Source organism: Sparus aurata, chromosome 24, assembly GCF_900880675.1.
Source record: "Sparus aurata chromosome 24, fSpaAur1.1, whole genome shotgun sequence".
Classification (NCBI taxonomy): Eukaryota; Metazoa; Chordata; class Actinopteri; order Spariformes; family Sparidae; genus Sparus; species Sparus aurata.
This window is the reverse complement of record NC_044210.1, coordinates 2114064-2141621: the sequence shown is the minus strand read 5'-3', so window position 1 is coordinate 2141621 and position 27558 is coordinate 2114064. Positions and strand designations below refer to the sequence as shown.

Sequence of the window (27558 nt, the reverse complement as noted above, 5' to 3'; positions counted from 1 at the left end):
CTGATACACAGAGGGACTATTACACTGAGCACCCACAGTCACTCCCTCCTCAATGACTGTCATCAACTTAGACAATTTAGGATCACAGTTAAAATCTGCTGCTTAAGATTCATAAAAAAAACAAAAACAAATCACAGATGCTTTTTATATTGGGATAATCACAGAGTTTGACATGACAATAACATGTCTGCTCAGTTTTATATTGTAATGAGAAATGTTTTTATCATTTAGAAACTTTCTTGTTACAACAACATATCAAATATTGTCGCTGTCCAGTAAAAAAACACGTCTCTCCACATTTGGTGATTTTCTTTTTATAAAACTGAAGGAGGGAGTTGTCCTTTATGAGTTGAGACAGTTCTCCTATGTCAGACAAACCATATACAAAGTCATTGAATCATCTGAAAAATCCATTGCCGCAAAGCTGTGTTTGATTGGACAGCAACAATATATGTCAGTCTTGCTGCAAACCAAAGATACTTTCAAATCTGTATGTGTTATACAGTACGTACCTATTGACATGTACACAATACATGTCATATCACTTTCACATGACATACTGTGTATATAAGCTGACTTTCATGTCAGGGGCTTGAGGGAAGCCAGGGACCACTGTTTGAGAATCTGTTTCAACATTTTCAAGCATGAAACCACTGGATAGTTTTGACAAGACATTTTCCAGCCGTGTTTTTGGCGACGGTTACAACGGTTAAAGGTCATAAATGTTTCTATTTGTCTGTTTCAATAACTCTCTTTTTCCTGAGTGAGTGAGAGTATGTGTGTGGGATTGGTTGCAGGTGTGTCTGAGTGATTGCAGGTTGCCCCGGGGAGCTGATTGGCCGCTGCCTTGGAGCCAGAGGTTTAAGGGCCTGCTCCTCCCAGTTCCTGGGGGCTCTACTTCATTCTCCCAGACTACCAGCATTGTGTGATTGTGTATACGCTATGTTTTTGAATACAACTATGCAAAAAAACGTTGCTGCCGGTGGTGCTTTGGGAACGGGAAGAGCAGGGATCTCATTTTCCTGTTGCGCCAGGGTTTCCCCTAGGCCCGGGTCATAACAGCGACCTATACAGGTATTTTGAACCGAAGAATCATCTTTTCCTAACCAAGTGGGTTTTGTATCTAAACCCAACCAGACCATTAGCACAGTGTTGTCACAACATAAAATGGAAAATTTTACCTAAAGAAACAAAACTTGCAACATATCTGTGGTTTGAGGAATTGTACATGCCATTGTTTATTCTCTCACTTCTAGCTGTTTTGGCATACAGATGCACGGTGTCTAATGATCTATGACGTAACTTAAGTGATCTTGTAAAAAGATTATAAATGTTTATACTGTTACAATGAGACATGATGAGGAGAATTGTGTTGTTTCATATCCAGCAATATACCTGGTGGTAGTTGGAGCCTGGTAAAAAGTGAAAAGAACTGTGCACACTCATCTAGGCCTAAGGGCTGAGTTGTCTTGTCACCAGACCGGGCTATATCAGTCAATTACTCTGATGGATGCTATTTATAGATTGTTTTAAGTAAAATTTTCTTTGTTTATAGGTGATTTCAGCCTATCTTAGATGTATTTTAGTAAGTTGATACCCTACCAGGGGCTTATTAAGAGGCAATGTTGGAGTCTAAGGGAGAATTCTGCCTCCCCTCATTTGTAGCAATGATTCTGAGCTGCCAACAGTTTGGAGTGGTCCATATTTATTGATGTGCATGCTGATACTGTTCCATAATTGTGAGTATTGATTGCTGTGTGTTTGTGTGCAGTGTTCTTGGAGGGTGTGTGTAAAGTTCCAGTGCAGTGTTTAAGGGTCATAGGGTGGCCACCTAGTCGTACTCGGCTTTGTAACTTCAATGAAGGTTAAATTTTGGTATCAGACTGTGTGATCACTTTTCTTTTGCCTCTGACACTGGACCAAACTGGGTCAGTGAAGGTGGCGACAACTTAAGTTACTATGCCAATAAAATTCCCATCTGTCTCAGCTGTACATTGTGTAAGTAGCAAATATGAGCATGCTACAGTAAACTATGTTGATGAGCATGCTTTATGTCATCTCTGCTTAATATCAGCATGTTAATATTGTCACTGCGAGCATGCTGCGCCTACAGTAGGAAGCCTTACAGTGGAGCTAGCATGGCCAACTCAAATGCCAGAATAAATGTTGGCAATGTACATTTATGCAAACTATGGACATATTAAAACATTTCTCAATATCACTGGGCTCATAGTCTGGCTAGGTTGAGGCACAAAAACCTCTTGATTAGGGTTGATTTAGCCTTTTTGAATACCTGTTTCGGTCGCCCGAAACACACCCTGAGATGACATTACGTCTTTTGGTAAGTACGCAATATGTGGCCCCAAAACAAGGCTGGAATGTCACCTCCCGATATAACAGCAGAGTCATAAACATGCAATGTGAACATGATATGACGCATCAGTATTTTGCCAAAATGACTTTTTAAAAATATGTCTTACTATAACTATTATGAACATGAATTTGAACATGGCCTTGGTCATGGAAGTATCCACTTGAGGTTAAAATGGAGTAACAATTTGCATTTAAGTTAATTGATTTTAAAGTAAAAACTCCTCCCTGCTCTGTGAGACGATCATCCATGTCCTTTGAATCCAGCTGGAAGTCGCATAAGCTGTACAGAATCCAGACGAAGCTGGCAGTCTCCTCAGCAATGGCCTCATTTGTCTGCAGTAATTATACTAATGTCTCAAAATTAATATGGCAATAATTTATTGATGATGAATGCTAAAAGTAGCAACTCAAAATGACCTTGGCTTATTGAATTGCAGGAGTCTTGGCAAGAGTTCACAGAGCTGAGCCCAGTCCAGGAGGGAAGAGACTGACATCAGTGACAGGAGAGGTCCCCCAGACTCTGCCTCCTGTGGGCTCAAAGGCCAGCTAAATGATCCATCTCTTTCAACTGCATGTGAAGGAAAGCAATATGCAAATCTCTTGGCGCTAATGTGTGCTGTGGTTGGGCTTTATGAGGGCTTGATTTTCACATTTCTCCAAACTCCCTCATCTCTGCACCACTCGGTGCCCCGACCATCCAAATGCCGGGCAAGTGGCAATTCTCACTTATTTGTGGGTCCCCCGAACCACCCAGCGGACCATGAAATGAGTTCATTTCACCACAGTGGGATGCAAATGACTGGTGCTACAATAATATCACACCCTGTCATAATCAGTTATGCATTTTGAAAAGGGAGGAAATGCATTGTTGTGTCAGTTTCGCAGTATTGTCTCCCGCTTGAAAGGACAATGACTTTAACACAAATGCATTAAAAAGGTTTGGCAGCATAAACACATATTGTACTCAGTTCTTCCTCACTGACTTTACAAGGAATTTTATTTTCCTATTATAGGCTCTTGTGTAATGGCCACACTATGCTTGTTCCACTCATTTCCTCTTTTCTAAGCTGTTCCATTTGAGGGGTTTCTCATTTCTTCTTGTTTCATATGCATAACATCCTCAATAACTGTCCTATCAGACAGCCGATCATCTTAAAGGTGGCTAGTAATTACTGGACTAATTAATCTAGAGATTAAGCTCACATGTTTTCATATGCCAATGAAGGATCTATTCACTATGAGACTGGTAAAATGTTGTAATGTAATGTAATGTTGTACACAACTGTGGGATTTAAAATGTAATAAAGGCTCATACTGGACCTCCTGCTCATAAAGTCATAAAACAATGTGACAATATCCCTTGACATAGTGTAAAACTCATCATCGTTTTTTTTTTGGTTTTTTTCTAACTCCAACTCCAAGCTCACACTATATACACACTACACACTTTCTCCATTTGCATTTTTCAGAATTTGCTGGGTTAGGGAAAATAATGCACTCAGGGATATATATATATATAAAAAATAATATGTTGAAGGTATAACAACTTGGAGAGTAGTGTGGCCCTTTAATTGAACAGAATGGTATCTGACTTGAACTGACCAATTGTTTGTTTGCAGTCGCCTGATTCCAGTGACGTGAGAAATTCAGATGGAGGGCAGAAATGAAAGACAGAATTGGATGAGCATGGCAAAAGTTAGTTGCTACATATTGTTGTTCTGTTGCAGGAGTACAAACAAAGCCACAAAGTTATAAAGTTACCTTTGACAAACTGGTAACTGCCAAACAATCATTATCCAACTGCGCTCTTCCTGACAGCAAATAAAGTTTTGGACAACCACAAAGGATGTTAACCACTGGCATTTTGAGATCGGCCTTTAAGTCTTAACTGAGGTATGGTCAGGCACATTGTATATAGACAATTATTTAATGTGGGCTAGTTTATAATACTGTGAATACGATGAAGATTCTGTTTTCTGAGAGTGCTGGAGCAGATTGTTGATTGCTGCCATATCTGTGTATCCAGATATATGTTTTTTTTTTTGTCTTTTGAGAGGTGTGGACACCTATTTTTTCAGAGTTTATAATACTGCAGCGCATACGGATACAGGAGACACGCAGCTCCATCTGTCTGTGCTCTTGTCAATCTGCAGTAGCCACATGTTTATTTCATACACTTCACCGATAAACTACAGAACTGTACAGTAACATTTTTGACATTTTTGACACATTTTAATCCATACTGACGCTCTCTTGCTCATCCACGTCTCTCTCCATCCGAGTTTGCATTACAGTTTGTTTGTTTTTTAATCCGTTGATGATTGTAATAATGCCTGGTATTAGGTGTTGCTGCAGCCTCCTCAGCTTTTCACCTGGTTCTCATGTTATCATAGTCTCTATTAAACAGCTTAACAAAACTTGTGTAGGGTGAAGTACTTAAGATGCGGTTTTAAAGGTCTATCTTCAGAACACTGTAGTCATGGTTTGAGTTATAATCTAAGCTTTATGGTGGGTCTCTAAAAAAAATAACCCTACCCCTAATTAACGTTAGGGTGGAGATAGATAGAAAAGGAGTGGAACAGGTGTGACTCTCACTTCCATGCTCAATGCAAATATACACCTACATCACTCAGACATTACATGGGTAATTCGCACAAATATAGAAACATCTTCATGTATAACATTCGCTGAAAAAACAAGTAGGCCCAGTTAGTTAGTGTATAGACTTTAGATGTTTATTCATCCCACATAAGGGGAAATTCACTTGTTACAGTGGCAGTTAGACAGACATACAATAAGTGCAAGACTTAAAAAAATACAAAAAAAGATTTAAGAAAATTTATAGGTTATATAGAAAGACTATATGCTATGTGCATTATATACAGGAGGCAATGTGCATTATATACAGGAGGTAGGTGTGCATTGTATACAGAGGTACATGTGTGCATTATATACATTTAAATAAATTGTAAAAGTATTGTGTTGTTGAAGGCTGGATGCATAAATAAATACAGTGTTTGAAAAAAACAGACTCAGTGAAGAACATGAATATGTAAGAAAAAAAGGAAAATAAATAAAATAGTATTATTGCACAGAATAATTGCACAAGATGGCGGAGGTAGAAGTGGTAAGTAGTGCAAGATAAGTAGGTGCTTATGGTGCTACGTTAAGTGTTATTGGTGTTGAACAGTCTGACAGCAGTTGGAATGAATGACCTGCGGTAGCGTTCCTTTTTACACTGTGGGTGAAGCAGTCTCATGTAGGGGGTGAGAGGGGTTGTCCATGATTGATGTCAGCTTGGCTAACATCCTCCTCTCACCCACCTCCTCAATGGAGTCCAGAGGACAGTCCAAGACTGAGCCAGCCCTTTTCACCAGCTTGTTGAGTCTCTTCCTCTCCCTCTCTGAGCTTCCACAGCCCCAGCAGACCACAGCGTAGAAGGTAGCCAATGTTACCACAGAGTCATAAAAAGATTTTAACAGTGTCCTGCACACACCAAAGGACCTCAGTCCACTCAGCAGATGGAGACGACTCTGGCGTAAATGGTTAAAACATATGGCGTAAATGGTTAAATCAGTTGAAACAGCCGCTGGGCAGTACGCCACACTTCAGACAGGAAGGTAGATGGGTGATGACAGTCTGGACAGTTTGATTCATGTCACACCCCAAACACACATCTATGATTTATCAAATGTCTAAATACAACGTCTCTGTATCTTTTGCCTTACTTTGCATCCTGATTATGTGCGGTTTAGCCAGCTAAATGGAGATCTTCAGACAATGCTCCATGTATCGTTTAAATGAATAAACTGCTTAGCAAAAAAGATTCTACTCCACTGTTTTGTGAATATGTGGACAAATGTGTTGTGTGTTTCCAGCAGCATTTGATAAGAAACGCAAAGAAATCTTGCTGTGTCACTTTGTGGTGGGACCTAATACATGGTGATTAATCTTGTTGACGTCATCTATGTTTGAGAGGTTTCAGAGTACAGTTATAGCAGATGTAGGCTAATCAGTGCAAATATGTTCCTGCTTCTGGTATGACACATGCAGGATTACATTACTGAATAAAGAATTACTTTAGTCTGACACTGTGTGCTTTGTTGTTCATTTATTGCTGTTTGGATGGAAACTGCAACTTTTGTCAAGTGAGTCATATAAGCCAAGCCCTGTTAGTGTCTCGGCGAGATGTCCTCGTCCCTCAGCTTTGTCTGGGTAGCGAAACTTACATAGAACAAGCTCTCTGAAAGACCCTCAATGGGGTCCTGTGCTCTGTGTCAGTGGGAAAATCACAATCGTACTTCTGTTCGCGATGTCAGACACAAGTTATTAGGCTGCCAGCCTATAAATAGAAGATGGCACATTTTCCATGGCCTGTATTATCATTTGCCAACAGATGCACTGGGGAGTGAGGGAACGCACTGAAACAGTCCATTTAGTGGTGAAGAATAAAACTCTATTTGCTTTAATCATTAAACAAGGGGGGAGTTATTGAACTGAAATTTGTGTGCAGATATTACGTGATACTAAATAGCTCAGCTGCACAGAGATGAATTTCAAACAGCCAGAGGTCACACAGAGTCCAATAACAATGGATGTGGAGATATGTATGGAAAACCTGTGGGGGTGGAAATGAATGCACGCTCATTAGAGCTCCCTTGTTTTGTGCATTTTCATTGCTGAAATTAAGGGAGGACCAGACACAAATGAACGCAGGCCAGATGAAGCAGCTGGCTGTCCTGTGCCTGTCTGAGCTGCATTTTATCTTGAAAGCAGAAACAGCTTCTCAGAGGTGGGAAAAAAACATGAAACTGATTTCAAAATAATGAAAATCCAAATAATGTTCATCAACTATAAAGTATTTACTAACCATTTGCAAAGCATTATACATACAATTAATAATGATGTTTGTTGAAACAGTATAACAAAATGACCTACAGTTTAATTGACTATGAAATGTACCACTTGTTAACCATGCTCATTATTATAGTGTTACTGTTCAGATGAGTATAAACAAATAAAAAGGGAATAAAGTGGAATATTACACACGTGTAATGTTTGTCAGGCAGCTTTATTTTGAAAGTCTAACTGGATATTACAAATGTATTATGGCTAACATAACCATGGGGCCTTGCACCTCAAAATCTGAATCTAGAGGGGTAAGTACAGTGTCACAGGGCTCAGTAGATCCCCTCCAGACATGTCTCAGACACCTAAACCATGTGAGACAAGTGTATCTTGTGTTTTTTAGATTTATTTATTCATTTTTACTTTTATATCAAGATGTTTCCTACATCCTACTTGTATAGCTGTATTCTGTACAAATGTATTAATGGGGGTTGTTGTCTTATGTAAATGTAGGCATATCTATGTTGTGGAGGCAACTAAAATGCACATGTGGAAACAAATCTATGGAAAACAGCCTTTCTGCTCCTATCATTGTTGGCAAAAGATACGTGGGCTGCCATTTAGCAAAGCATGTAAGTCAGAAACCATAACTGTTAACGGAGATTTCAACCACACAACAAACCATAATGCTGCTCTTTGAAATACTAAAGCCTTTCTCCTGAACACACATCTGCACCTTTTCATTGGTTTGTTGTGTCAGACAACAGCACCTGCTGCACAGCGGGAAGGACAGAGGCAAATTGTCTCAGTGTGTCAGGTGCCTCTAACAGCGTTTAATCAAAGGTGTTGCAGATATATAGCACATGTTCAATTAATTTTTTTCTCTTGATTTTGACATGATTCACCTCAGTGAATGCATAAGTGCTGCCATGAAGTCAGAGTTGAAAGTGTTTTATCGTTGGCTGCACTGAGCATCATACCTGTGCAAAGTAGCCCTTGAAACAGGTTGTATCTGCAAGGAGCTCTGACTTGAGGTGATAAAGCTCTCTGCTGCTCTGTTTGGGCACATGCCTTGTTTAATAATGGACCCTTTTAACTTCTGCAGAAAACTAACTCACTCCTAACTTTGTACTGCAGGGCAAAAGAAGCGTTATTTTAGCATCTGTTTGTATGCTTACAGAGATGACACTGAAAACCCTGATGCACAAATCAATATTTTCATATTACCAACACATCACATTAGGGATGTCCCGAACAAGTTTTTTTGCTCCCGAGTCCAAGTCCGAGTCATTTGATTTTGAGTATCTGCCGATACGAGTCCCGATCCGATACTTCTATAATACAGAGCGAAGAAACAGATCCAGGATGTCCCTTATTTTTTTATTTTATTCACCTTATTTTATACATTAGGGGTGGCTGTAGCTCAGTGGGTAGAGTAGGTAGGTAACATCCCCGCGGCCCACGAAGAAAACGAAACGGAACCTTATTTTATCATTTAACACTTACAATAGGTGTGATTGGCAAAGGACAAAAACTTTCTCACACACACTACTGAAACGCTCTCATACACACTACTGAAACGCTCTCATACACACTACTGAAACACTCTCATACACACTACTGAAATGTTCTCGCACACACAACTGAAATGCTCTCTTACACGCACAACATTTTGCAAAAGCTACTAAAAAGCTTTATCACATACTAGTAAAATGTGCTCATGCACACAGCTGAAATGCTCTGATATATTATTGTAAACTATAACAGTTCAGTAGTAAATATGAAAAATACATTAAACAGGAAGGCCTTCCTGTCATCTGACAGAAACAGGAAGACCCAACACAGGGAAATGCATGTGCTTTTGCTGAGTTTGAAGTACTTCAACCCTTGCTTCAACCACAATGTATGTTCATCTGATATTCTTCGTTTTTTCATATATATATATATATATATATATATATATATATATATATATATATATATATATATATATATATATGCATGCTGCTGGAAATTGTCTGACTTTACCACAGCTTTTTGTCTCTGCCCTCTGCTGCTGCCATCTGATCTCGTCTGCTTTCCAGACATCTTTTCCAACCGCATTTAAGTTGTTCATATGAGAGCATTTCAGTAGTGTGTATGAGAGTGTTTTAGTAGTGTGTGTGAGAGGGTTTCAGTAGTGTGTATAAGAGTGTTTCAGTAGTGTGTGTGAGAGTGTTTCAGTAGTGTGTGTGAGAGCGTTTCACTCACTTGTATGTATGAGAGTGTTTCAGTAGTGTGTATAAGAGTGTTACAGTAGTGTGTGTGAGAGTGTTTCAGTAGTGTGTGTGAGAGCGTTTCAGTAGTGTATGTGAGAGCGTTTCACTCACTTGTATGTATGAGAGCATTTCAGTAGTGTATATAAGAGCATTTCACTTGTATGTGTGAGAGCGTTTTAGTAGTGTGTGTGAGTGAATATTTTTTCAATCCTTTATGTGAGAGTGTTTCAGTGGTGTATGTAAGAGCATTTCACATGTGTGTGTGAGAGGTAATTCTGAATAATGTCCCTGACGGCCCCTCATAAATACATACTTGTGCACATACACGAATATGAGAATGCATATCTATTCAGACCTGTAATTCTTAGACTTCTTCACATAGCTATAGATATATATATATACTTTTTTTTTTTTCAATTCTCTATTTATGGTTTCATAATGACTGAGTCACAGTTAATACAAATGAGTTCCAGCTCTAACGCTGCTACTGTCTGTAATATGTTTCTATTTAGATTATTTGTCAGGATATTTTTTTGGTTTATTGTCCCTGTTTGTCCTTATCTCCCTGTCTCTGTCTCTTTGTCTGTCTCGCTCTTTCTCCCTCCTCCACCCAACTGGTGGAAGTAGTGCCCACCCCGAGTCTGGTTTTGGGTTTTTCCCGTTAGTCTCGTCCCATCCCTTGTCATGACATAACTTCTGTTGTGATTTGACACTATAATGAATAAAGATTGATTGGTTGATTGCTATAGCTGTCAATTTTAGTCGTTGAGTTCATAGCTACGTGCTTTATTTGTTAACTGCTATCAAGGAATATGACTCTCCTTTGTAGTATGAGTGAGAGAAGACGCCGCAAGAATTTTGGACTCCTACGTTGTGTCCACTGATAATGTAGTGGGCTGGTCTGGACAGAAAATGCAAGGGCTGAATTTTTGTCCCAGTCCACCCCTGCTGTTACACATTACCATATGGACAGGTTTTAGCAGCAACTTACCCAGTTTGGGAAAGGACAAGCAATTTGCCAAAAAAGATACATAGTAGGAGATTAAACAACCATCTGCCTATCACGTCTATTATGGCCTACATTCAACCGATCAGATCAACAGTTGGACAGCGCTAGCATCCGCAGAGTTATGTGGTTAATCAAACTTGTTGTGTCCGCCACTAGGTGGCATTGCACTGCTGGGTGTACACGGTGAGAAGAGCGGAGAAGAAGAGAGTATGCATGTACGTGAGAGGTGTGTGAGCAGACGTGAGCTCGGCTAATAAAGTAGCCAGTGAAAAGCAGCACTGTTTACCGTGTTTATTCTACTTCGACCACACAAACAACAGAACAAAACTCTTACTGAAGTCAAGACAAGACAAGACCAAAAATTAGTTTTCCATTGACCAAAGCCTTCAGTGCCATCCTGCGCTCTACCTTCAATTACATATACATTCCAGTTCTGATATTACTAATGCTATAGCAGTAATACTAACCACTTTAAGAGCCTGAGTGACCCTGGCCCAGACGGGCCAATTCCCCCCTGCAACTCTATCCTCCACAATCCAAGCTGCACACGGTTGGATTGGGTGTCCACTCCAGCCTGCTTGATCCTGCCAGTAGCATATGCTTGTCTCACAGATTAAGCCATGCAAGTCTAAGTACACACGGCCAGTACAGTGAAACTGCAAATGGCTCATTAAATCAGTTATGGTTACTTTGATTGCTCTTCTATTACTTCGATAGTTGGGATAATTCTTAGAGCTAATACATGTCAACGAGCACTGACCTCTGGGGATGCGTGCATTTCTCAGACCTAAAACCCTTGCAGGGTGGCTTTCAGGCCCCATTGGTGACTCTAGATAACCTCAAACCGATCAATGGCTCCCATGGAAGTGGCATCTCATTCGAATGTCTGCCCTATGAACTTGCAATGGTACTGTCTGTGCCTACCATGGTGACCATCAGAGTTAGATTCTGGAGAGGGAGCCTGAGAAATGGCTACCACATCCAAGGAAGGCATCTGGCGGGCAAATTATCCAATCCTGACTCGGGGAGGTAGTGTGAAAAAAAATAACAATAAAGGACTTCTTCATGGCCCTGTAATTAGAATGAGTTCAGCACCCGGAAGTAAAGCTACAAATGGTTACTCCAAACCCTGACCCTTAGGGAGGTGGGGATTTATGACAACAAGGGTGGTGCGTGGTTAGCCGGTCTGCCACTCTGGGAGGTTGGTGTCATAACATCGTGGCGGAGCATGTGGTAGTCCGGTCAGAGTAATTGATTGGTACAATGATACAATCAGTATAGTTGTCTTGGAAGTCTCCACTTCGTGCTCCAAAGTTGGGTTAGGGTGCAAGAGTGGCCTGTCCACTCCCAGCCGTGCTACCCGTCAAATAGGGCAGAGGAGGTTTCTCCTGCCCCTCAGTGCTGGTAGGGCTAGTGAAACAGCAACTACAAGCATTATGCTACAGAAAAGATGTATGGACAGCCCACAAGCACTGGGAGTGTCACCCCGTGGTGCAGAGGCACACAGGTGGCTCAGAGGGTCCTCTTTCCTAGTCATGACACTCTTTAGGGAATGCTAATCTGGTCACGGGTTAAGAACTGGCGGCCACTAATGGCAAGACAAGGGCTTCCCGCATCTGTGTCAATTGGGATAAGATTACCTTGGGTGGCCATGAACTTTGCAACCTATGCGGCCTTCATCTGGCCTGAGGTTGCAAAACACATCCAGAGGACTCACCGGCCATACAAAATCTGTTATGTTTGCAGGAAGTGCACAGGCACGTTCCCTACATTGCGTAAGGTAAATGTGGAGGCACGCTTGGGACCACTGCCCTTGTCCTTCTTCACCACACGGGGCTTGTCCAACCACAAACAGACCTTATATCCAGAGAGTTACACCAGGGATGCTCAAACTGGAAGTGGAAGAAACACCATCCAGAAGTGGGAGCCTGTAGCTATCGCCTATCTCGAAGGCCTTGTCGGATCGCAGCTCCCTACTTCAGAACTCATCCTGAATGCAACAGCATATCTCAAAAGTACGGTTGGCAGGTGTGGGAGAAATGTCAATTAATTACAAAAAAGACAACGGTCAAGACTTGACCGTTGTCTTTTTTCTCCAAGAAACTGCCTAACGAGAGACTGGGAACGAGACTGCATATGTCGAGTTCGAGTCAAGACCGAGTCTTTAAAGGGTCAAGACCGAGTCGAGACCGAGACCATAGGTTTTTAAATGCAGCCGAGACCGAGTCAAGACCGAGTCTTTGAGGTGGCAAGACCAAGTCGAGACCGAGTCTTTAAGGAGTCGAGACCGCATCGAGACTGATCAAAAAGAGCAGATTTTTTTTCTTTGCTAGTTCACTGTTCAACCCACTCCAGAATCTTAACGTTAACTGCTGTGTGACGTTTGGGCAAACACTGTATCAATATCTTTCAAAATCGTTGCTGCGCAGCGTAGAACCATGAAATATATTTTCACACCAGCCAATGTTATGATTTTGAAAAAAATGAATATTAAAATACGAATATTTGCAGTGATGTTTCAATGTAGTGAGTCCCCGGGACCCACAGGTGGTGAGTTGACTGGGTCCCTGGGAAATTCAATGGGTTTCTTTCTTATATTATTCTCTTTCTTAAATTGTATTGAGTGTTAAACTCCTTCGATGGTGGTATGATATGGTTATAACAAACGGATATATTCATGTATGTTCAAAATGTATCTGAAATTAAACAAATAAAATTCCAAATCTGAAAAGTTTATTGCAAAACAACTGTCACAGTGGCATGACACATGACAAAAACAAGCACTTCTTTCTGCTGTGAAACGCTGGGGGCGTGTCAGTTAGAAGCGCTGGAACTACGCCCATGCGGCGGGGGCAACACGTCATGTTAATGACGTCGGTGTCTCCCCAGGTGTTCCCCAGGTGTTCCCCTTGTCTATCTAAACCCGCGGACAGTTTATAATCATATAGATGCTGTTATAACGTGTAGTGATTGAGATCCTGACCCACTAAACATCCTGGAAAGTGACGGAGTGAAGTTTTTCACGCTAAATTACATAATTATACATAATCACCATCAGTAAACAGGACGCTGTCTGACTCTGTCACTCGCGGGGACGGAGGCTGTTTTCTGGGGGACAGTTTCCTGTAGTCTCGGTCAGGAGGGCTGGCGGTTGCGGTGATTTATTTTCGTCAAACACTCGGTGAGTTAAAGTCTTGTGACAAGCGTGACAGACGTTGTTTTGTGAGCAGAAATGTGAGGAAGAGTCGGGAGGACAGGGAGGGGACGGACAGGAGGACAGACGCTTCTCCACATACAGCTGTGGTATTTGTTTTCCTCATATGAGTTGCTAAAGACAGTTACAGTTACTACGTTACTTTTGTTCGGTCATGTAACATTGCTTTGTGGGACATTTCTCTGTATTTAGTTGAGTGAAGGACCTGTGCAGTTATCAGACTGTCAGACCGACACGCCCTCGCTCCGCGCCTCTGGATTATCCGTTCACACTGGGACGGCTCACCAATAATGCGGCCCTGATACTACCGCCACATACCGCCGGTGGGACCCGCTGTCAGCGGGACGGAGTGGGTCGGCTGCATCTGCGGTGGTGGCGGCGGCGGCCACATTATGCCGGTGGGACCCGCCGTCAGCGGGACGGAGAGTGTCAGCGGCGGTCAGCAGCGGCCACATCTCCTCGTCGGCGGGAGGAGAGGATGCAAGCCGGGGACGGAGTTGACCAGCGTCAACGGACTCCCCCGTTTCCTTACGTTGTCATCCGAAGGAAACTCAAATAAGATAACAGCGCCGTCACCCTGCACACTGTGGCATCCAGGAAAGATGCAGAGGATGTGGAGGAGACATGGCTGGTTAGCTGACTGGTTGACTGGTTAGCTAGCTGCAAACTATTGTAAGCAATGCTATCCGAGACTGGAGAGCGAGTGGGAGAACCGCTGAAGCCGACGCGGACTTATTTATAGCACTTCCGCAGCAGTCCCAGGTTTATGCAAATCATATGGCCGCGTTACGTAACGCGGCCATGATTTGCATGATTTCTGACCCACCCATTAAATCCTGAACACAGAAATGTTGAAAAACTGTTCGTGAGCCTAGCTCCAAAATTAAATTCTACATGGCCGAATGGCTTTTACATGTTTTAAGTAAACACATTTATGACCTGTTTGATGTGTTTAGAAGAAAATGGCTGATTTTGGTTTACACGGACTTTAATTGTTGAAATCAGAGGTGTAGCAAGCTTTTCAAAAGTGCGGGGGATGGATGTGGTGGTGTTTTTTAAAACAATTTTGGGTCAGGGGGTGATGATAAATGACACTTAAATATTAAATCTGTGTCTATAATAACCACACCCTGACATGTTTAATTATAATATAATATAATATTTATAATAGAAGTCTACTGCAACTGTAATTTTTTTGTTTACCATTAAATGTTATTTTATACATTATCATATTTTATAATGTTCTGTCATGGAGTACATCACTTCACTGCTAACAGAAAAGAAAGCAGCTCACTGCCAGTTGCAGCTTCTTATCTTGATCTGCAGTCTTTGTTCATTTTTTGTCATGATTGTTATTATTAGTACTTAGATCAAAAATCACAGTTACATGTCAGGATGTGGTTATTATATACAGAATAAATATTTAACTGTCATGTGTCATCACAGTAACAGCGTTACATACATTAGCAGCTGTAAACACATAAAAACATTATAAAACAAATCATGTGGTTTGGTGTCGACCTGTTTACTGAACGTATCAGCAGTAATCAACGTTTATAATCATCAGAGAACGTTACAGACATTTTGGTTCCTCTCCGTTTCCAGAGAATTCACAGAGAAGCTGGAGAAGTTTGTGACATTTTCATCCCGGATTTTTGTGAGGAGGGAATTAAACGCCTGTCCCAAATAAACGCCTGGTCTGTTAAGTGGTTGAGACAAATACACGCCCGGGTATTATTTGGTATTTTACGGCAGATCCCGCCTCATCAGCACGAGCTGAACAATAAATCTAACATAGCAAGAGAGGCGGGACTTAAGGCAGAACAGCCAATCATCAGCCGGTCAGTCCCAAAGCCGGTGTCATGTTTGAAGCAGCAACAGGAGAGGGAGGGGGAGAGGAGGCAGCTGCAGCGAGAGCAGACACAGAGCGGCCGGAGAAAGTGACTCCGGCCGCAGTGAGGCGTTTGGGCAAAACTGCAGGAAAAAGTGTGGATGTTGAAATCTCTCACCGGGAAAAGTGTTGGTGTTAAAACACACACATCCCCCACGGGTGCGACGTCCCTGGTTGAAATGAAATCAGTGGTGACGCGATACTTTGTACAGGGGATCACGTTTGCGCCGAGTAGATGCGCAGAGGGTTGAAACAGCGCTTGTCCGGTCTGCTAATAACAAGGGGTTTTTTTGCCAGTTACTGTGATTAAACACGAGTTGTTTAATGTTCACAACGTATCGTTTTTCATGGGAAAAATGAGGTGCGTCCCTGGGACGCATGGATAGTGAGTTTAGTGTGTCCTTCAGATTTTGGTCTCGGTCTAAAATTACGAGTCCCCCTCCTTCCAATGAAGGACGAGACCGAGTCAAGACCGAGTATTTTTGCTTTGGAGACCGAGACGAGACTGAGTAAGCAAAAAATGGTCTCGAGACCGGTCTCGAGTCCAAGACCGGACTCGAGTACTACAACACTAGGAGGGAGTTTAAAAGTTTGTGAATACAGGTGAAGACATTATTATAGCTGATTAGAAGAACATCAAAACTATGAAAATAAGACCCAAATCCTGAATCCTTAAAGTATTCTGAACACCAGTTTTCTTTCTTTGCACTCTTTTAAGTCAGTGAGCACTAAAAATATACATTAACATATACACACACAAATTTGCTTAATTCTGTCTTCAGTTACTTAAGTAGCGTTAAAATCTGATATACAGACTTTTAATGTTCACATATACAGTCGTGGTCAAAAGTTTAAATACACTTGTAAAAAACATGATCATCATGGCAGTCTTGAGTTCCAATGACTCTTCAACTCTCATTTTTCTGTGATGAGTGAGTGGAACGCATACTACTTTCATTCGCAAAGATTGGTTAAATAATTGATTTGTTATAGGTCTTCTGAAAACATGACCAATCTGCTGTTCTTGTTGCCGCAACATCATGGTGGTCCGGTCACTGAGAACCCTTAAGACACCACTATGATATCATCAGGACCATTTCATCAGACCTCACAAAGCTCCCCCAGAGCCACAGAAGACATTCAACACCGGCTGAATAGGGCTAAACATGTCAATAAAACAGATATCCGTATTAAATTTAAATACAGTAGATGAACTGCGAGTGAGCTAAAGGTGAAACCCAGCGAGGTGGCACTGGGTGGCATTAATGATGATTGGGCCTCCGCAGTGCCCCCATAATCATAGATGCACCTCGTCCTGATCAGTGATGTGCGAAAAGCATCCATGCATATAACATGACTGCACACAGAGGGAAACAAAAGGCACAGCAGTTTGCTATTAAAGCAAATCATACCTAATGAATAGCAAGACATGTTTCTTAATGAGGTAATTGGCAACATGATTCGTTCTATGCTCCCCCACTGCAGTGATAAAAGTAGGAAAAACAAAGTTATGAATAATAATTCAAAGAGTTCCTTCAACATAACCATAAAGCAGAATGGATGGTAAAAGTGAGAGCTTGCCTTCTGTTTTTAGTTTAGAGTGTGATGGTATGTCTCTCTCTCTCTCTCTGTGCGTGTATCCATAGTTGCTGCTGCCAGGTAATGGAGTCATGAGTGGGGGAGCAATTTTCAGAAATGGCCTCCATTTCTTCCCCAGGCCATCCTGTCAAATGCTTGAGTTTATATAAGTATTTTAAATAACAGGCAAAGAGCCATGTCGGTGTGGGAGACGGTCAGTGCTTTAGACCTGCAGCGTGTGCTGCATTATGTGATGTCGACACACACATATTATTTACTGCCCCCATAAAAAGTGATACAGAACTTTGGTTGCTTTCATTTTATATTTACTCTGTAGATACATGGAGATGATTGTGTACTTTCATTATACTGTGAAACACATTGATTTGTTGGGATACAGCATTTAACACCCATTTCTGCAGTAGCAGTTTTGGGCATGCATGCATACATACATACATAATAACGGCTCTGATGGAAGCTTTGCACACTGTTGGCATTCTCTCAATCAGCTTCATGAAGTGCAAGCTGCAAATTACACTTAAAAGTATCTTAAAGTAAAACTTTAAAGGTGGAATTTGGAATATGAGCTGAATGCCGCCATCTAGTGTCTCAAGATCGTAGTCGCAACAACAAAAAGGTAATTACAGTGGTCGGGTTGCCAGGTTTGGACAGGGCAGGAGGATTGAGCCGCCTCCGTTTCCTCTGTTTACTGGGTGTGGAGGTCGATGGGTCACGATCAGTATTCTCATATCTAAGATCAACGTGATATAATGAAAATAAGTATAGCAGAGGAGTTTGACCGACAGGTAAAGTTAGCTAAGTTAGCAAGCGAGATAGCTTACCGATCCAGGAGAAAGTTCGCCATTTCCGCGTGTGTTTTGATGCCGTGGAAATCCTTTACCTGAGTTTATCGAGCGTATGCTTCACCGATATTTACTCTGGTTTTTGCTCTTCTCCGGTCACTCAGCTGCTGGGACAGATAACGCACCGTTCGCTGGGGCTCTGAAGAGCTTGCAGACTCCGCCATTTTACCCAGTGTCAGCCTAGCTGTGCCGAGCTTTGCCGAGCTTTGCAGAGCATTGCAGAGGTTGCGAAATTGGCAACCCGCAATGCCGGCCGCTATTTGGCTGGTACGATGTAAACAGGAAGTCATTGTCGAACCCGTCAAAATTTCTTAAATTATTTATTTCAGACTAAATATAATTTTTCAAGGAAACACATTACTTTTAATCTGCGCCCCTCTAAACGCCCCGTGGATGTATTATTTTTGAAAAAATATAGCTTTTAATAAGCATATTACATATTCAGCCTTTAAGTATCCTTTGGGCTCTGTGCAGACACCTTACCTCAGTGATGTCACTGATGCTCTGTAGATGGTCCCAGTGATGTTGTGGGTGGTTTTAATCTCCTGCTGTAGAGCCTTCCTGTCCTGGGCTGTGATGAACCACTCTAGTTTGTTTATTAGCCTTCAAATTTTCATTTTTCCTAAGCTGCGGACAGAGCTTGAGCATGCAGCACATGCTTAGCACCAACGTTTTTATTTGTATTACTTTTGTTCTTGTTGTGGACTGCCCCTTACTCAGTCAGGCAAATTTTTAACTCTCATTTTTGTGACAGCACCATTTGCATAAACATACCCAACAGATCGGTATTCATTTCCTGTTGTTATGTTCTCAACAGATCAGCAAATCAGTTTTAGTTAAAAAAATGTCATTGCACAAATGTATAGAAACTTATACTTGTGTATTCAGTCGCAAACAACAGCTCTTTCCCCCTTCCTGCTGATAATATGAGTCACTTGTGGGATAAGTCTTTGAGGAAGAGGATTAAAGTCAAGGAATTGTGATGTGCTCTCAGCCTGGACCGCCACTAAATATCTCCCACCACACCGGGAAAATGACTTGCGGTTTAATTTCCTGACTCTGACCAGCATAAGTAAGAGAATCAATCTTTATGCTAAGTTTCCCTGTGCTGATCCTAAAAATGTCAGCCATTATCTAGATCTACATTTTATCTCCCACTAAAATAATGACAATAAATCATCAGGGGTGTCACAGCTGTCAATAATTGCACAGTGAATGGCCGGTGAGGAGTTTGTCTCGGAAAGGCTTGTGATCCACTAACAGCCGAGTGAGGAGAAGAAGATGACAGTGAGAAATGAGGCTGCTTCACATACATGGCTGCACAACCAGAGCATGCATCATAAATAAGTGACTTTAGTTTGTCGAATGTTGCCACTCTGTCCTCGCTCAGTAAAGAATGTGTTTGTGTATATGCCATGCAGAGGCACCTGCTCCAGTTTTCAATGTCTCTCTGAAGAGTTCATGGGGCAAAGTGACAGGAATAGACTACATGAAAGTAATAACTATCATTCAGGTTCACTATGTCCATAATTTAGCTTTCATTCAGTTTTTATGGAACCATTTGTGGTGACATTTTTGAAACTACCAGGAGTAATAACTGGGAACCACAAGTTGTGATTTTCTCAGCAGCTACTCTTGCTTTATATTTCATAAATGGCATGTGCGAAAATGGATTTGTCACAAATGCAGTTTGTAGGGGCAGAAACACGATTCTCAAGGGTTTCACCACAAAGATAATCATTCCTTCAGGCTTATTAAAAAAGGTAAACATGATCAATGTAATAATCTCTGGTTGCCAGAATGGTGATTAGAAATATAGACAATGGAAATTTGCAGAAGCAGAGCAACTCAACACAGCAGCTTTCTTCCTTCGTGATCAGATAGCATGGGTTTAAAGGAACATTTCACCCCAAAGTTTTGTAGTTCTTAAAAACATTTCTGGAGGTTCACAGCAAACAACTGAAGTAGCCGTGGAATACTGAAAAAAAAACCATAAACTTAAAATGGCTCCATCCAGCATAATCCAAGTCTCTGGAAGCCACGAGATCACAAGAATAGCTAAAACTGTTATGTGATGACCTGTCTTAAATGGTTGTTAAAGCTCAACAATGTGTCGACCCTGTACATGCACAGAGCCGTAAGGAACATAAAGACAACACCCACCCCAGCAGCAGTCTGTTCACCCTGCTGCCATCTGCCAAAAGATACGGAGGCTTCATTTTCCAGGCCGTGAGACTCATCAATTCATCAACACTTAATTTTTTCAAAATAATATGTATTTATTTTCCGCTTAATGTTTGAAGTTTTAAAACAAGTTCCTAGCCACTTCAGTTGTTTCAGCGAATGATGCAACACTTTTTCTCTGAAGCTCCAGAAATGTTTTGTGGACTACAAAACTTCACCTGATTTTCCTGACTGCATTTTCATTTTTGGATGAACTGGTACATTAATATAATTTACTTTTTAGCTATTCACTATAGAACTGCCCTATTTATCCCTGGGCTCTATGGCAAGGTTCAGCTAGGTCTAGATTTATTCAGCATTGTTTAACTAAGAATATATATATTTTTTTAAATGATTCACACCGTTTATCATTCAGACTTAACATCTGAACAGCTTTTTTTTTGTCTTATTGGACGGCCAAAATTGCCCCACTGGCCTCTTTTTGCCTAACATGGGTCTAAGGATTGCAAAATGTGCACAGACATTCATGGTCCATTAATTTCATTTGTTGATGTGACTTCTAATGCCACTATGAGATAAGCATTTTTGTTATTAACAGAAATGTCTCAACAACTGTTGGTTGGATTGCCTGAAAAATAGCGTGGACAACGCCTCAGGATTAAGAGGTCGTCAAATATCTGCAGAACTAATGACACACAGTTTCAGCTGTACCCTTTGGTGCTACTTACCAAATGTTCACAGCACACAGCAGAGTAGGCAGATAGAAAGAAAGAAAGAAAGAAAGAAAGAAAGAAAGATTCCTTGCTTTATAGAAAGCTGCTAATACTTTTGCACGTTAACCTTGTAACACAGTATGTGATATTGTTAGAATAGCTCATACTATCATCCTCAGATTAAGTACAGCTTTACAGAACAGCCAGCATAATTGTAGACTTATTCTCTCGAACATGAAGGTGAGATTAATGTTTTATCAAAGTTGTTCTTAAAATGTTATTTCAGGTTTTACAGGAGAAAAAACATTAACGATGAAGACTAATAGGTTCATTTGAACAATGAAAGTTTGAATGAAAGCGGCACAGTCGTTTCCCCAAGCGACTTTTTGTGAAGCCATCCAGAGCTGTCTCCCATGCAGTCCCAAATAAGGCTCATGAATACTGAGCATCTTTCTGGACCAAATTTCCCTCTAGATGAATCTTGTCTTGGATGAACATGACATCATACTAGGAATTTAATTTGAAACAACTAACTAATATGTGCTTTGAGACCTTGTTGGAATCCCTCAGAATGCTAACTTGGAAGCTGCCAAATCTACAAAAACATTGCTCTGAGATCAACCATTTGAGTGTTTAGAACTTACTTACAATACTACGCAAGGAACCTAACCATATCTGCAATTTTAGAGGAGGGCTAAAAAGAAATTAGATTACAAAGTGTCATCCTCTGATTTGATCCTCTCTTCTCTTTGGAGAAATATGTGTGATAGCCCACAAACTGCTCTTGCATCGTCCTTTAGTAGGATCAAGGTACGAACATCAAGCAGATTCCTGCAATCTGACAGGTTCAAGTGGAAACACACTCCTTGATGTGTTTGTCATTTGCATTGGCTCCCTTTGGGGAAGTAGCAGGTGTACTAAAGGTGAAGACATGTTATATTCCCATGGAGTATTTCTCAATTTTACAGGAAGACACAGATAGGAGATATAGAGTGCAGAACATGTGTATATTAACTGTCAGCCTTCCATTAAATGTGCCACTACCTTGGGTCAATATACTAGAGGGCTACTCAGTGAAAATTGTCTTTTTATTTCCAAGTAGCAAACTATCAGCGCTGCTGCATATTCCTAAAGACCTCATTATCATTATTATATGCTTTCAACTGAATGCATTCTGTACACTATGTTCCTCTTCACTTCTTCTGGAAGTGATTTTGCTTTGTTTTTTTACTGACGTATATGTCCTCTTCTCAGCATTTCTAAATGTACATTAGGTTAAGTTACACAAATGTTTTACTTGAAAAGCCTGTCACAACATATCAGGCATCATTATTACAGTATTTGTGGTATGTTGGTAAATATGTGACCAAAACATTACTGTCCAAGGCTGTGTTTTAGTCAAGCTATATAATAATCAGAATCCAGCATTGAAATGTCTGGAAATCATTGCAATATATTTTTTGTAGTTATACATTGTTTGGTGGCCTGTTGGTATATTTTCTACAATGCAGTCACCTTGTTGGTGAACATTTGTGCTGTTAGTCATGTTAGATTGATTTTCATCAACAGTGGTGGTTGTTTATTGTATTCACAGCCAGCAAAGTGAGTTTGACTTGAAAATGATTTGTATTTATATTTGCTACTTGCACTATTTAATTTAAAACCAAAGCAGCCAGATTACTTTACTGTACATTAGCTGTAAGCTAGCAAGCAACTGCACACAATGAGGGTGTGGTCAGTGTGCACAAATCAAGTGAAGCCTTTAATAAACTCAGCACACACCAAAGTTTCTAGTTCTCTCTCCTCTATTTGCCCTCTCCTGACAATGGATATCACTTTTGCGGATCACTGCTGCAGTCCAAAAGTTAAAACGTAATGGTCACGGCTAGATTCCACCAGATACATGTCCTGTCTGGCTCAGCTCCGTCACAGCAGCAGAGCTGGTAGGTATCACTCTAGTTTTTATCACAACTCCAGCTGTCACGCAGTGCTGCGCCATGTTAGACTCAAAACGGAGCAGGTTGGGAGTTGCCGGACGACAGTTGACGGAGCAAAACCGTACTGGAGCCAGAACGCAACAGGTATGCATCCGGTGGAGTCTTAGAGTCAGACAGTCAGTTTTTGGGTTTATATTTATACCAAGTCCCTTCCACACCGAGACATATGTTGTTTGAATTGAGCGTCATATCCGTGGCACTTAAAAAAAGCTAGTTCTATCCTACTGACTTGCATTGAATGAAGCTTCTCATTCTAAATAATTAAGCATACATGTTCCTGAAAAGCGTAGCCCAAGGACAGCACTTGAATAAATGTTAATGCAGTCACTGGAAAGCGTCTCTTGGAGAGATTTATTTCCTGGCCAATGTGAAATGAGTCATCTCCACAGTATGTAGGAAGTGCATGGATCACTGCAGATGATGACAGAATGATGTGGTGTGTACTGTATGTTGTGTCAACCAACATTCAAGATCTGAATAATTTAGCATTGAAAAGCTCCATTGGATTAAAAATAGCAAACTGGGTAAAATGTGCAATATACAGTCATCATGACTCAACTTTACGATATAGAACATTGGTGATGAACAACTCTGAAATTTCTGGATTTTGAACCATAGCATGATTTTTTAAGTTATGGGTAATGTATATCATTTTTAAAACCAATTGTCATGTGCAGAGACAAACCAGCAGTAAAAATATCCACTAACAAATATTATATGTGAATTGTTGTTCAAAAACAATTAAAAAAAAAAACAACAAAAAAAACACATCAATGAGCTACACCAAATAAACCCCAAATAAAGTTTACTCACACTGAAACCAATTACACTGTTCTGGTGCCAGAAATACCTACTGATTGTGTGTTTTCGTGATTCTTGTGTGTGAGTTAGTGAAATGAGACCTCTGTTGCTGATGGCAGCTGTAGCTGATCACAGCTGGATCGGCTGTCAGTCGCCTTTAACAGCTGTAGAGACGTCAGATGAATTTATGCCAAAACTGCCGTTATCTATATTTTTAAATTATAACACTGAACTACAGTGCCTTGCAAAAGTATTCACCCCCTTGAACTTTTCCACATTTTGTCACGTTTTAAACACAAATGTAAATGTATTTTATTGGGATTTTATGTGATAGACCAACACAAAGTGGTGCATAATTGTAAAGTGGAAGGAAATTGAAACATGGTTTTAGATTTTTTTACAAATCAAAAACAGAAAAGTGTGGTTTGCAAAAGTATTCACCCCCCTCAGTCAATACTTTGTAGAATCACCTTTCGCTGCAATGGCAGCTGCAAGTCTATTGGGGTAAGTCTCTCTCTATAGAGACTGAAATATTTGCCCATTCTTCCATAGAAAATACATTAAGCTTAGTCTGATTAGATGAAGAGTAACAGCAATTTTTAAGTCTTGCCACAGATTCTCAATTGGATTTAGGTCTGGACTTTGACTAGGCCATTCTAACACGTGAATATGCTTTGATCTAAACCATTCCATTGTAGCTCTGGCTGTATGTTTAGGCTAGTTGTCCTGCTGGAAGGGGAAACTCCGCCCCAGTCTCATGTCTTTTGCAGATTCTAACAGGTTTTCTTCCAAGATTGTCCTGTATTTGGCTCCATCCATCTTCCCATCAACTCAGACCAGCTTCCCTGTCCCTGCTGAAGAAAAGCATCCCCACAGCATGATGCTGCCACCACTATGTTTCACGGCGGGGATGGTGTGTTCAGGGTGATGTGCAGTGTTAGTTTTCTGCCACACATAGCGTTTTGCATTTAGGCCAAAAATGTCAATTTTGATTTCATCTGACCAGAGCACCTTCCTCCACATGTTTGTTGTGCCCCCCACATGGCTTGTGGCAAACTGCATGGCTTTGTTTCAACAATGGCTCTCTTCTTGCCACTCTTCCATCAAGGCCCGATTTGTGGAGTGCATGACTAATAGTTGTCCTGTGGACAGATTCTCCCACCTGAGCTGTGGATCTCTGCAGCTCCTCCAGAGTTATCATGGGCCTCTTGGCTGCTTCTCTGATCAATGCTCTCCTTGCCCAGCCTGTCAGTTTAGGTGGACGCCATGTCTTGGTAGGTTTGCAGTTGTGCCATACTCTTTCCATTTTCAGATGATGGATCGAACAGTGCTCTCTGAGATGTTCAAAGCTTGGGATATTTTTTCATATCCTAATCATGCTTTAAACTTCTCCACAACTTTATCCCTGACCTGTCTGGTGTGTTCCTTGGGCTTCATGATGCTGTTTGATCACCATTGTTCTCTAGCAAACCTCTGAGGCTTTCACAGAACAGCTGTATTTACACTAAGATTAGATTACACACAGGTGGACTCCATTTACTAATTAGGTGATTTCTGAAGGTAACTGGTTGCACTGGATTTTATTTAAGGGTATCAGAGTAAAGGGGGGTGAATACTTTTGCACGCCACACCTTTCTGTTTTTTATTTGTAAAAAATAAATAAAACCATATATAATTTTCCTTCCACTTCACAATTATGCACCACTTTGTGTTGGTCTATCACATAAATTCCAATAAAATACATATACATCTGTGTGGAAAAAAATGTGGAAAAGTTCAAGGGGGGTGAATACTTTTGCAACGCTGTAAAACTTGTCGAGACATTTAAATAATTAATAAAGTTATACTGATGTGCTGCTAGCATAATTGCACACAGCTCTATTAACAGAGAGCCACACTTATGCTATTTCTCATAGTGCAGGTAATGGGCTGTTTTCCTCATTAATGACATGTATTATTTCACCCACCAGCAGCCCATCTGACATTAATCAAAATGTTTAATTTTATGACCTCGACCACCCAATAAACTTTCCAGCAATGTCAATGGAAACAACTCTCTGTAACGGGTGCACAGAGACAGGACCCAAAACGCAGGACGCAGAGCTCAGAGAAGGTTTCTTTAATCAAAGGAGATCGGTACACGGGTGATCAGTCCAGACAGGCAAACAATTTCCAAGAGGGTCAGGAAAAGGTAGAGTTGGAGAAATCAGGCTAAAGTCCAAAAAACCAGGAAGATAGAAACACTAGAAGCTCAGGGAACAAAAGGCTGGAACGCTAGACAAAGTAAGACAAACTGGCACAGGAGGTGGGGGAGACAGACTACTTAAGCACACAGGTGAGACAAAGAGACACAGGTGAAGCACATCAGGGCGGGGCAGGTAATCACACAGGAGGGAAGGACACAAGGACGGTGATGGACCTGGAACAGAGATAACACGGTGAGAACCAAAATAAAATACAGGAAGCACAGGAGAGAAACTGACAAAGTAAAAGGGGAACATTTAGCTGGGCGACGTGACACTCTCACATGCATTACTGAAGTGTTAAAATCAAATGTGTGAGACACTAACAGCTGGATCAGCATCAGCTTTGCGGTCTGGTTTTGTAGTTTGTGCGAGTTAAGTTCCTGATTCACACAGTTTTATCACTCACTGGAAATCTTGTGATGTGATTAATCTGTTACCTGTTTAACAAACACCAACACATGAAGAACAAGCTTCATTCTGTTTTTATACTGTGTTCTGTGTCTACGCAGAGGCACCGGAACAGTTCCAATTCTGACATGTGTTAAATTGAAAACACACCTTTTAATAGTAATTAGTAGAAATAAATAACAATAAAAACACACCTATTTCACCTCCTGTTATTAAAAATGAAAAATATTTTATACATCTTCATCTTCAGAACACTGCAGTGACCAACCAGTATTTTAAAAAATTATCTGTGTGAGTTTTTTTTTTTTTTTTCTTTTCATTTTTACGTCTTCAGTTGGAACCAAGGGGCTTGAAGTCATGTATTAATTGGTTTGGGTCGATTTATAGGATTTAATGGCAGTAAGAATTAACACAAGACTTTTCATATCCTGTTATTAACCCTCTGGGGTCTGGGGTATAATTGGCCGTTTTTGACCATTTTTGATTTTACCATTATATTTCACCTTAAAAACAATTTACCTTGCCTTGTTTGGTGTCATTATTTTCACCACAACCTCACATGTGTGACTGTACAGTTATTTTTTCATTTTGACATACTGTATTAACACAATGGACCTAAATCCACAAAAAAACATAAAATCCGAGTAGGAAAAAGTTAGTTTTTTTACTGTGAAAACCACAAATATGCTCAACGAACCATTTTTATTACTTATAATGCAAATATAAATTGTTGTTAGCTAAATCTGTGCATAAGTTTTTGAAATTTACAAAGTTATATGTAACTATTTACATTTAAATGCAGGCAACGCCCCAGGCTCAGGTCTGCCTGAGCTCCTCCAGCTCAATGAAAAGCTGCACTGCCTGCTCCACATTCATATATATATATATATATATATATATATATATATATATATATATATATATATATATATATATATACATATATATATATATATATATATATATATATATATATATATATATATATATATACATATACATATATATATATATATATATATATATATATACACAGGAGGAGGAGAATGTGAGGTCAAAGGTGGAGAAGAGGGTGATATATCACCACAATACTGAGTTTGAAAGACGGGGTGACAGAGACAGCATGGAATTCAAAAGCAGATCTGGGTAGGTGGTCCAGGGGAAGAATCTGGTAG

General features: G+C 40.6%; 1 long non-coding RNA gene across 1 annotated transcript; it reads left to right on the top strand.

The window, feature by feature from the left end:
• Nucleotides 1-912: 912 nt before the first annotated feature.
• On the top strand, nucleotides 913-3311 carry LOC115577319 (uncharacterized). Its single transcript, XR_003983084.1, has 3 exons — nucleotides 913-1074; nucleotides 2638-2711; nucleotides 2811-3311. It is a non-coding gene; the product is annotated as an uncharacterized LOC115577319 (long non-coding RNA).
• Nucleotides 3312-27558: the final 24247 nt, after the last annotated feature.